Source organism: Marmota flaviventris, chromosome 8, assembly GCF_047511675.1.
Source record: "Marmota flaviventris isolate mMarFla1 chromosome 8, mMarFla1.hap1, whole genome shotgun sequence".
In the NCBI taxonomy this organism is placed as follows: domain Eukaryota; kingdom Metazoa; phylum Chordata; class Mammalia; order Rodentia; family Sciuridae; genus Marmota; species Marmota flaviventris.
The window spans coordinates 110,620,181-110,632,744 of NC_092505.1; the positions used below are offsets into that span (position 1 = coordinate 110,620,181).

The window sequence follows — 12,564 nt, forward strand, 5'->3', positions numbered from 1 at the left end:
TGCAATGGAGCTGCCCGAAGCTGCCCAGCACCCTGAGACCTGGAAGGTGACCCTCGGGAGGTGAGCCCTAGGAGGTGAGCCCCAGATCTGGCAATAGCAACACAGGGCTGAAGATCTTGATGAGCACAGTCTGGTAGAGTGTGGGGCACACTCCGCCCAATTAGAGTGGGATCAAGAGTGAGTAGGAGCTAAGCAAGGTGGCACGCACCTGTAATCCCAGCCACTCCGGAGGCTGAGGGCAGCCTCAGCAATCAGTGAGGCCCAGTCTCAAAACAAAAAAATATAAAGGGCTGGGAGTATAGCTCAGTGTTAGAGCACCCCTGGGTTTGATTCCCAGTACCCGCTCCCCAAAAAAATGAAAGAGAGAGAGGAGAGAAGGAGGAGGGGGAGGAGAAAGAGAAGAGAGATGAGGAGGAGACAGTGAGAGTACCCAACCCTGGCTGGGTGCATGTCCAGGTAGTGGGTAGCTGCTGAGGGTGGGGCGAGGGGACAGGAAGTCAGGTTGTACAGGGCAGCAGATGGTTTGCAGAAGAGGAACATATCAATGATACAGAAGTGGGGAAGAGAAAACCACAGGCTCTCTAGTTTTGAATTGTTCCCAAACACTTACCTAATTTGCTGTGTGAGTGACATGTGTTTTTCTGTGATAAGAACATGGAGTACCACCCTCCTGCCCCTCCTGTCCTTCCTGCCCGCAAGACTTACATCACACCTGACCAAGACATATACATGAGCTACTCATCTCAAAGACTGCGTTCCAGAACCCAAATCAGCCCAAGGTCCTGTACAGACACCTGGAGGGCGTGGGGTGCACAGGGCTGCCCTCTGAAGCCTCCCTGCTCCTCTCTGAAGACCACCTGCACCTCTCCCTGGCTTCCCCAGGACCTGCCTGTCCTCTGCGATTTCCACAGTGATGACCATCATCCTCTTCTGAGAGCCTCCCTTAGCAAGGTAAGCCTCCACCCTGCATTGGCCCTACATCCTCAAAGGCCACCTCCATTCTGATTGAGCAACCAGACATTAATAAGTGGGTTCTGAAAGGAATGCAGCCGCTCTCTGTGCAGACAGTGTACCTCCCCGTAGGGGTCACTCTTGTTCCTCTCCCCTCCTTGAGCATGTGGGAAGCAAAGAAGCTCTTTGTATACCCGTGATTCGTGCAATCATCCCCCGGTCACCTCCTTCTCTTAACCATGTGGAACACTGCAGGCCCCAATTCTTGAGGAGGCAAATGGGTAGGGGGTTAGATCCTGGGCCCAGAGGAAGAGGCAAGGGAAGGACACTGGCTCCTCACAGTGGGAGAGCCAGGCAGAGGAGGAATGTGACAGGCCTCTTGACAGACAGGGGGCCGGGACCCTGTGGAAGTCCTCTTCCAGCACCTTCTATCTTCTCAAAGTTCAACCACCAGCTAAGAGTCAGGAGGAGCAAGAGGTCCTGGAGGTTTTGCTAAAATGGAAAAGGTGTGAATGAGGACAGAGCGAGTTATTTAGACCAGAAACAGGGGACTGTGGGTGACAGCAGGGGGGCCTGCTGGGGTTGCAAGTTGTACATCTAAAGCAAGCTTCAGGCAGATGATCCTGAAGGGGCTTCTCTGGTTGTTTAAATGGCCACTTTTGTTGTAATGAAAAGATTTTAAGACAGAGCTTTGAGTTTTCAAAAACTGACCAAAGGAATCTCCATAAAACTTGCCACTTGAGGCATTAGATCAAAGATAATTTTCTGGTTTTGATCATTTTACTGAGGTTACAGAAGAGAAGTGCTTGTTTTTTTGGAAACCACACAAGGAAGTATGTGGAGGGAAAAGAACATCATGATGGGACTTACTCCTAGCTGGTTCTGAAAAGAAATGTGTAAATATAAAATGAAATAGACATATTTTGCTTTCCATCTTTATAAAGGTATAATTGACAAATATAAGTCTTCTATTTTATGGTGTATTACATGATGTTTTATATGTATTTGTGTGTATATATATATACACACACACATACACACATAAATTGTGAAATGATTAAGTCAAAATTATTAACATAATTTTAAAAACATGAATTTAAAAATATAAATTAAAAAAGAAAGATAAAATAAGGTAAAGCAGTACATTTTTTAAAGTACTCTGATTACTTCCTTTATGACAACTTTAAACCCTGATACGCTGAGGGGGAAAGTAGCAGCTATTAAAACAAAGATGAAGAACAAATGAAGAGGTTTTATTCCAAGTCCACCTGGCTGTGTCCGGCTGTGCAGGAGCTTGGCGGGACAGGGAGGTAGGTGGCCTTACTTTGAGATCCTCCTATGACATTTGGGGCCTGATAATCCCCTGCAGTAAGGGGTGTCCTGTATATCATCTCTGACCTTTCCTATTAGATGCTCGTAGCAACTGGCTCAAGCAGTGACAACCAAACACCAGGGACATCTTCAAACATTCCCTGAGCTGTAGCACTCTGGTGAGACCCACTGCCTCAGGGACACCTCCCTGTGGTTTTGCAGATGTGAAGTTCTAAAAATCAGGATTAAATACACACACAGAAAACATTTATCTGTATAATGTATATTATGAATTTGTAGTATGCAAGCCCAAATTTATGTATACAAGGAAACAGAGCAACACAGAGATTGTGAGAAAGGATGAAAGGATACAGCAAATACTAAGTGTTATGATCTGGAAGAATATGGGTCAAAAGAATCCAAAATTTATTAATACTATTCTTGTAAATTTAAAATTATGTTTTGAAAAAAAGAAAAAGAAAAAGACTGGTCAGAGACTTTCGTTCCTATTTTTGAAATGCATTTGAAACATTACTACATTTGTAAAAATTTTTAAGAATCTACTTAATCAGAATTTTTATTTAAGGAAAAAGTCAAGGCAAGGTTGATGCTAGTTGCTTTCAGGGTGCAGCTTAAAGCATTAGGGGACCCCCTAGGGGTGAATCTCTATTGTGAGTCAAAGCATGGTTTCCTTGGTCTTTCTGCAAGTTTCTCTGTCTGCATTTTCCCAGAACTCTGCAGCATAACAAAGAACAGCTTACACGCCACACCCCACACAAAGTCCAGGCTGTATCCTGGCTCCCTCTCCCCTGCTCTCCACATCTAGTCCACCAGAAAACACTGCTGATTTGCCCCATATTCTTCCCTCCCTTCTAAGCCCTGTGGTCCACATCACCACTAGACCTGCATTCACTACTGACCCCACCCCAGCCCACCTTCCACACAGCCACCAAGCCTGTCTCTCCAATGTCACTCCTGCTTACATGCTTCAAATGTTCAGAGGCTATAGAATTTTCTGGACTCTGCCTGCAACTTCTTTTTCTCCTTTCTCTGTCATTTATCTGTGTTCCAACCACACTGCATTCCCTAGAGTTCCTGGTGATACCGCCAGTTATGGGTGACGAGTCCTACTTCCCCACATGTTGAAGTTTGAACATTAGAGAAGCAACCGAGGCAAGCACATAAAGCAGAGTTTATTTAAAAAGGGGTCACATAGACTTCTCCCGCGAGGGAGAAGGGGGCCATAGCTGGCATCCTGGTATCCCAAGAAACGAGGTGTTCTGCCATTTTTTATGTGACCTAGGCTTCCTTTTTCTCCTGCCTTTCCCCCATTACCTTTCTCCTTCTTGACTAGGCCCAGGAATGCTCAGTGGGAGGAAAACAGGTGGGATGAAAGGGGCTGGGCAGGATGGAGCAGCCAAAGACACATCAACAACCTTACAGCTCTTTGTAGGGAGGGGCAACTCCTGGGACAGGTTACCTTAGCAACAGGTTGGTGCAGGGGCAGGTTCTTGATAAGATCCCTCAGGATACAAGTCTCCAACTTCCCAGACTCACTCAAATTGGCCCTTTGACTCAACCTGATGCAATTTACCTATCTACACTGACCGCCTGTCTAATTCTGGCTTCACTGGGACCAGCCTGGTTCTGCATCCGCAAACTTGAAGGAATGCCCTTCTCCCTGACAGTCCAAATTTTATTGATTGAGCAAAGATTTATGGTGCGTGTCCCGCATGCCAGGCATTGTCCAGGCTCTGAGGCCACAGCATGGAACCCAGAAGACCAGGGCCGCAGTGACATACCAGGGTGATAGAACCTGAAATTAACATTATTTAAAGGACTTTCTGAAAGGGGAAAAAAAATAGTGAATGCAAATTTATATTTTAAAAGTGAACGCACATTTAGAATAAGAGAAGGAATTTCATCCAGTTTCTGGGCTTTAGAACTTCAGTCTCCTTCCTTCTGAGGGGGCCTGGGAAAAAGCCCCCAGCTAGCAGTGATTTCCGCTCCCCTGCCCCTGCCCACTCAGAGCACTCGCAGGAGCAATGGCTTCGTGGGAAACCCACCTCTGATTCTGTAGATGAGACTGGGGACACACAATTACACCAAACAATGTTTTCAAAAAGGCTTGGTGTGCCAGGCATGGTGACACACACCTATGATCCCAGCAACTTGGCAGACTGAGGCAAGAGGATCGAAAGTTCAAGACCAGCCAGGGCAGTGGCACACACCTGTACTTACAGCGTCTCGGGAGGCTGAGGGCAGGAGGATCCTGAGTTAAAAGCCAGCCTCAGCAAAAGCGAGGTACTAAACAACTCAGTGAGACCCTTTCTCTAAATAAAATACAAAATATGGCTGTGTATGTGGCTCAGTGGTCAAGTGCCCCTGGGCTCAATCCCCAGTACCCAAAACAAAAGGGTGAGAGATATGGCTCAGTGGTAAAACATCCCTAGCTTCAACCCCCAATACCAAAAAAAAAATGTGATGATGCTATTGTAAGGCCAGATTCATGGGACCCCACTAGACCTCCAGGAACTGAATCTGATGCAATCACACAAGAGTGTTTATTGCAAGCTTGAGCCTGGACTCACAACCGTTTCTGACACAACAATCCTGAGGAGTGAGCCCCAGTCCTTTGTTCAGTGAGATTTTATAGGTTTTTGGGGGATACTCTATGTGTCACAATATCACATAGCAAATCATTTCACACCGCGGGAAAATCAAACAAGAACTCTTAACATTGATTAGCACATTCACTGGCAGGAACAAGTTAGGTAGGGGTGATTGGATAGTACAAGGGGGGATTTGTTTGAACTGATTGGTTTAATCCATGAGGGGTGTACGTGCTAAACTACATTTTTTCCTAACATGTTATCAACCACCAAGACTATTTGGGGGTCATCTGCCATCCTAGGTATTTTCCCTGTCTCATGCTGATTGATGGTTGCTAAGGGGTTGCTATGGGCCCTCACTAGCATAACTGAGTCAGGGACACCGGGCACTGAAGATCTCTCCTGTTATTTACAGACAAACAACTCAGCAAGGTGGCTAGAAGTGTCCTGTGGGTTTTTCCAAGGACAAGGGTCACACCCCCTCCTTTTGGACAGGCCTTGAGGTAGAAGCTGGGTTTCCAAAAATTTGGAGTTATATCAGTTTCTCACTATAAATACTAAAGAAGACGCTGTGATACACAACCATTAAATATGGTAAGGTAGAGGTAGAGATCTTAAATGGATTATACAACAGTCTCAAGCCTTTAAAGTCAGAAGTTTTTTTTTGTTTTCTTGTTTATTGTCATAGATTGAATGTGAGGTGTCCCTCAAAAGCTCACGTGTGAGACAATGCAAGAAGGTTCAGAGGAGAAATGATCAGTTGTTAAGAGTCTTAACCAATCAGTGAATTAATCCCCTGATAGGGATTAACTGAGTGGTAACTGAAGTGATGGGGTATGGCTGGAGGAGGTGGGCATTGGGGAAGTGGCTTTGGGGTACATATTTGCATCTGACTAGTGGAGACCTGTCTCTGCTTTCTGATCATCATGTGAGCTGCTTCCCTCTGCCACACTTTTCCTCCATGATGTTCTGCCTCACATTGAGCCCCAAGGAATAGTCTGCTGTCTGAGGATTGAGACCTTTGAAATCATGAGCCCCCCCAAAAAACTTTTCCTTTTCTACAATTGTACTGGTTGGGTCCTTTAGTCACAGCAACAAAAAAGCTCACTAAAACAATTATCTATTGCACCAAATTTTTACAGGAAAGGGTAGCAGAAGGCTATGTGGCTGCTGATGATTTCTTGGAAATTTCACCAAAACACAGACAGCAACAACATCAAACACAGACAGACCACACAGACTGGAAACTTGAGCACTGCAAAAGAAACAAAGCACAGAGTAAAGGGACACCTGGAGGAGGGGAGGAAGTCATTGCCCACCTCCTGCTTGATAAAGGCTTAACCTACAAAATACATAAGGAGCCGCCCCCAGCTCAACAGCCACAAGCACTAAAGACCCAATTAAAAACAGCCGAAGGACTCGAATACACATTTCCTCAAAGAAGACATTTAAATGACAGATAGGTTTATCAAACAATTCTCAATTCTGTGCATCCCAAGAGTTATGAAAACCACAGGGAGGCATCATCCCACCTGTCAGGACAGCTGCTATCAAAAGCACGGCTATGGACACGGGCATGACCACTCTGAAACCCTTGCACATTATTGGTGTGAATGCACAGCGGTGGGTCACTGTGGAAACTGGTATGGAGGATGCCCAAGGAGGAAAAGTAGAACAATCTATGAACCAGCAATTTCTCATGCAGGTATTTATCTGACAGATGAATGGTTGGAGAAAGAAAAAAAAAAAAAAAAAAAAAAAAAAAATATATATATATATATATATATATATATATATATATATATGTATATATATATATATATGTATATATATATATATACACATATTTACATATATTCACACACACACACACACAACACACACACATAAATAGTGCCATTTTATTCAGCTTTTTAAAAAGAAGAAAATTCTTCAGTGCCAGACAACCTACATGAACCTCAAAGACATTACGCTGCTAAAGAATTATTAACCAATCACAGAAAGAAAAATCCTGCATGATTACATGTGATAGGTATCTAAAATTGTCAAGTTCATACAACTAAAGAGTGGAAAAGGATCATCATCAGGGGTGCTGGGGAGGGAGAAATGGGCACCAAGTTTCAATCAAACAAGATGAATAAGCTCTGCAGATCTGGTGTACAACACCATGCTTGTAGTCATGATAATGCATTGTTAAAGTTATTTTAAGAGGCATACTTTATGTTAAATATTCTTAACTCAATAAACTAAAATCGTTTTTTGCAAAGGGCTATATTTTGTTTATTATAATACAAAGCTGCTTTATATCTAAAACACCTATACAAACAATTTTTTAAGGAAATGAAGGATTTTGCCAGAAGATTATTAAAGAATATGAGACGTCAGTCAGTACAGACAATTGTCACTGTAATCTTGAGGTGGTGGCATGGAGTGTCTTGCAGTGTATTTAGAGCATACCAACCAACCAAACCCCTTTTGGAAATGGTCTTAAAAATCCAGGGGCTGCTATATCATGCAATATCTCCGAGAAATGAATGAAGAACTGAGAAGGGAGCGCAATTTCAATAGAAGACGAAGAACTGAAGACAAAGAGAAAGGAAAAGAACATGAGAACTTTGGATCCTAAGTGCCAACCCTTAGTCCTTGATATTAGGTTGACTACTGAATGGCGTGGGCATTCAGAGACTAGAAGAAATAAGATTGTCAGTAGTATTATCATGGCTGCAATCTGGATGAAAACTCTAAATGTTTCTAAACTTTCACTGGATGGCTTTTTCACTTTTATTGAGATTAGACTTTGTCACTTTACAACAGCTCTACTTAGCTCTAAAAGATTATTTTAAAAAGAGAGTGCTTTAATACAGGGGTTTAGAGAAATGAGCCCACAGGCTTGCTTGTCTTAAGGACCATGCTGACTGCCATCTTCTCTGAGATAATATGTACCAACTTCAGGACCTGGAAGCTTCCACAACTCTACCTCTGAATTCTCCTATCATGGACTTGCAGAACATTGGATGCTAACTAGGTTCTGAGAATGTCTATAATGGAATTCCTTCCATCAGCTCCGTCAATTTGTATGTGTGTCTAGCTAATTACTTTTTATTTTAAGTGATATGGATGTAAGATTTTTTTAATAGTAGAACAGAAACATACATAATGAAAAGAAAATGTCTCTCTGCCTGGTTCATGACCAGACTTTTGCCTCAAAGATAAACAATTGAGTTTCTTATAGGTCCATCAGGCACTCAGGGTAAACACACACACACACACACACACACACACACACACACACCATTTTGCACACATTGCATTAAATCTTAAAGAGAGTTTGGATTTTTACTTTTTTTTTTTTTTTATTAAAATGTCTGTTGCCAAATTACTTCTCAAGGACTTGAGGATGTTGTTTTCCCACCCAGAGAGGATTTCTGGGTTTATGTTTTCACACTCTCCCCACCAATGGATTTTTAATTGGATTAATTTGAAAGGAGATTTATGAAATGTCACAGTGAAACTCATTATTTTGTACAATTACAATGCATTAATAACTATAATTTTGAAAAGAAAAGATCATCATTCTTGCTTTTGTTGGCCTTTATTTAATTATAGATGAAAGTAAATACTTTTTCCTGTTTGGGCCATTTGTATTTCTGTCTCTATTAAGGGTCCCTCACATTTACCTATCTTCTACTACATTTTCTTTTACATGGCTAGGGTATAAATCTTTGTCAACTTAGAAAAAATCACCAATATTTATAGTTTATACGTATTTTGCTTTCTAACATTGTTTATTGCTTGGAAAGACTCTTCACTATCAGAAAAGTTTGAATGTTAATTTTGTAACTAGCCACCTCGATAACATTTATCATATTGATTTTAAGAGGATTTTTTTTTTCAGTTTCTTTAAAATTTTCTAACTAGATAACACTCTCACCTACAAGTGATGATATTGTCCTTTCCCATTTCTTCTTTTCGACTCTGCATCAAAACACTGAGAGAAGAGACATAAAAGGAGGAAAGACTAACTTGCCTCAGAGGTTCAGAGGTTTCAGTTCATGATCAACTGACTCCATTGCTGGGGCCTGTGGCAAGAAAAACCATCATAGAGGGGAGCATGTGGTGGAGCAGAACTGTTCACCAGGAAGGACAGAGAGAGAGAGGAAGGGGCAGGGGTTCCAATGTCACCTTCAAGGCACACCCCGTGTGACCTCACTTGTGTCTACTTGGCCCAGTCTCCTAAGCCTTCCAGTTGCTAGTACCACAGTCTTGACCCAGTTTGGGGGGCACAAGGCATAGGGCAGGGTGGGGAGACACAGAAGGCCCAAGCTTCACACTCTTCTTTCTTTCTTTTAATTCAAATGGCCTTTATCTCCTGAACAAAACTGATTTATCGCAGTAACTCTGGGAACCCTCGCCTGCATCTGAGCTGGGACGCTGACTCTGCTTCCCCATTAGGTGGTTCCGTGAGCTGGAGGTCTGTCAGACACCTTCAATGTCTAAGGGAATGGGACTTTCTCCTTCTTAACCCAATGTTACGAGGAACTGTGTTCATTTACTTCCTTCTGTGTAAAAATTTTGGGATGAAACTCACTGGGCCAGGAAGTATATCTTCCTTAATTGACAACTTCATGCTATTTACAAATTGTAGAAGATATTTATATCAATATCATAAGTGAGCTTGATCTGTAAATAGTATGTGGCAGCTTGACTTCTTTCCCTATTCACCAAAATATCTTAAATCAGGTTGAAGATGTCTATGAAACCATTTACACTAATTTTTCAGAGAGTAGCACTTCTATATTTTCTGCAAGTTTGGTTTGATTTCTTCTTTATCATAAGTCTTTTAAGTAAGAAAATAAATTTTCAAGTAGTGAGGGTTTAGGTTTTTAAGATTAATTATCATTTTAACATCTGTAGACTCTATGGTAATAATTTCCTTTTCGTTACTGCTCTTGATGGTTTCTTTTTTCTTTTTTTCTTTTATTTCTTTTATTTTTTTTTTGAGCATTTTACTTAGAGTTTACCAATTTTGCTGGTCTTTTCAGTGATCAGCTTTGGCCTTACCAATTTTCTCTATTGTTTGTTATCTATTTTGTTCATCTCTGTTCTCTCTTTTGTTATTTCTTCTCCTCTAATGACTATGGGTACAATTTGCTCTTTTTCTATGCATTTAAGGTGGAATGTTAGGAACTAATTTTAGTATAAACTTTCCTCTCTCCATAGTTCTAGCTCTATCTCATAAAAGTTCATATATTTTGTTTCTTCATGATTATTCTTTCCAGAGTATTTTCTAATTTTCCCTTGTTTGCCTTTATACTTTGCGTTTATCCTGTTTGGGGATGACAAGCTTCTTAAATCTAAATTTTTTTTTAATATTTATTTTTTAGTTTTCCGCGGACACAACATCTTTGTTTGTATGTGGGGCTGAGGATCGAACCCGGGCCGCACGCATGCCAGGCGAGCGCGCTACCACTTGAGCCACATCCCCAGCCCTTAAATCTAAAAATGTATGTCTTTGAATAATCTGGAAAATCTCAGTTGTGTATGTATGTGTGTGTGTGTGTACATGTATGTACCACTGTGTACACGTGATATGTGTGTGTATGTGTGTGTGCCTCCACCTCTCGCCCTGACTCTATGACACTCCCATCTGTGTAAGTTAGACCTTCTGCTATTATCCCAAGCGTCCCTGAAAACTGAAGCTTTTTTCCAATCTTTTTTCTCTCTGTTGGTGAGAGAGATTTCTCCTGACTTCTTATCTTCAAGTTCAGTGACTTGTTCCTCTGCCAACTCCATTCAGCTTGTGAGTCCATCTATCCAGCACATTTTTTTTTTCTTTTCAGTTGAAGATGTGGTGCTTATCATTTCTAAAATCCCATGTGGTCCTTTTTAAAAAGATAACTCACTCCTTGTTGCAGGAGACATTCTCTCATTTCCCTCTTTGGGGGGGGGCGGGTTTCTCTTCCTCATGGGGCCTGGTTAAACAGCGGCAGGAAGAGTTCTGTGTATTCTGTGTGTCTCCTCAAGAGTCTGTGCTCTTGTCAGGGACAAGAGCTGCTGTCCACAGCATGGGTACTGTTGTGATCCTGGGCAGCGAACAGTCTCATTTGGACAATCAGATCTATGTCCTGTGGGTAGTAATTTGAACCGTTCTGTGTTCCCAGCCTTTGTGATTGTGTGTCAGTTATGGGTCCTGCGCTTAGAGGTTGCGGTTACCATGAAAGTGTTCTGAGGAGTCTGGTTTCAGTGAGGTCCATGGAGCCTAGCTTGGGTCTCTCCTGGCAGGTGTTACCCCGGGGCCTGTTGAAGCAGGACGCTTGCCTCCATCTGGGAGGAAGCTTTGGCTAGGGCTGGTTGGGGTCTGACTTGAGGGTGCCTCCACCGGGAGCTGGGCTGAGACCATGCAGGGCCACAGCTAGCTCTGGCTTTGTCAGGTTGTCTCCGGACAGGCACTCTTCAGCCATGAAGTCCAACTCCTGGTTCCTGTGGGGCCTGCTCTTAAGCAGAGTCACAAAGGAAAAACCAGTTGATAATGCTCAGGAAGCACCCAGGGGTGGGAAACTGCACTCAGCTCCTGCTCTTTTCTGAAACCTGCTTTTGTTTCATTTCAGGGCTGGAAACATTTTGTTTTTTGTTCAGTTTTGGTGGGAGCGCTAGGCTGCAGCAGGATGCTTTTCTGAGATTTTTGCATGTTCAAAGACACCCTTTGTGGGGCTGGGGATGTGGCTCAAGTGGTAGCGTGCTTGCCTAGCATGCGTGAGGCACTGGGTTCCATTCTCAGCACCACATAAAAATAAAATAAAGATATTGTGTCCACCTAAAACTAAAAAATAAATATTTAAAAAAAAAGACACCCTTTGCTACTGTGCCTAAATAAAAAGGAGACTTGAGTGATGTTTAACTCTTTCCCTCTGACAGCTCTGTAGATGTGGCTTCACTGTCAAATCAAAGGAAGTCTGAGGTGACCTGCTGAGAACCACTTGCACCTAGCTCCTCACAGGGCTTTTGTCCTTGAAGTTGAGTCAACTCTTGGGAATGATTTCTTGATGCTAAACACTCTGCGTCCATTGTTCCTAGAACATGGTGAACCTTCCATTTGTGGTTTCGATTTTTTTCCTTCTTATAAAAATATTCATTTTATCTATGAGTCCTTTTTTGATTCCAGAGCTTAGTTTATACTTGCTCATGGACCCGGAAGACCTTCACAGGAAACTGTTTGCTATTTGTATCTAATAAGTGTCTTCAGATTCCTTTAATGTCTTTGTCCCTTTCATATCGAATCACTGTGATTATCCCAAACCTTTCTCCATTTCAGAAGCTCTGGTTTTTTGCCATGTTTATTCTAATCTTTACTAATTCTAATTTATTCATTAGTTCTGTGGTAAGCATCCTCCATCTGGTCTCTTAACTCTGAAATCCCCCCATTTCATCTTGCTGGTGCTGCATCATTTATTTTTTTTTATTGCTCACTGAATTTATGTTGTTCTTAATTATTCTATGGTTATTCTCTTATGGTATATATATATATAGTGGGGTGAATAATGATGCTCCAAAATTCAGGCCCACCTGGAGCCTCTGAATCTGACCTTATTTGAAAATAGAGTCTTTGTGAATATAATTAAACCAGGAGTTGAGATGAGATTGTGCTGGATTAGGATGGAGTCTATATTCCATGACTGCACGCCATGAGCAG

At 42.2% G+C, this 12,564-nt stretch overlaps 1 protein-coding gene across 1 annotated transcript in view; it reads left to right on the forward strand.

Moving 5' to 3' along the window:
* Positions 1 to 739: 739 nt before the first annotated feature.
* Mme (membrane metalloendopeptidase) overlaps positions 740 to 12,564 on the forward strand; it is a 123,553-nt gene continuing 111,728 nt past the window's right edge. The window contains exon 1 of the mRNA XM_027933692.2: positions 740 to 951. The gene's annotated coding sequence lies outside the window, so the exon portion shown is untranslated. The remainder of the gene's footprint in view (positions 952 to 12,564) is intronic.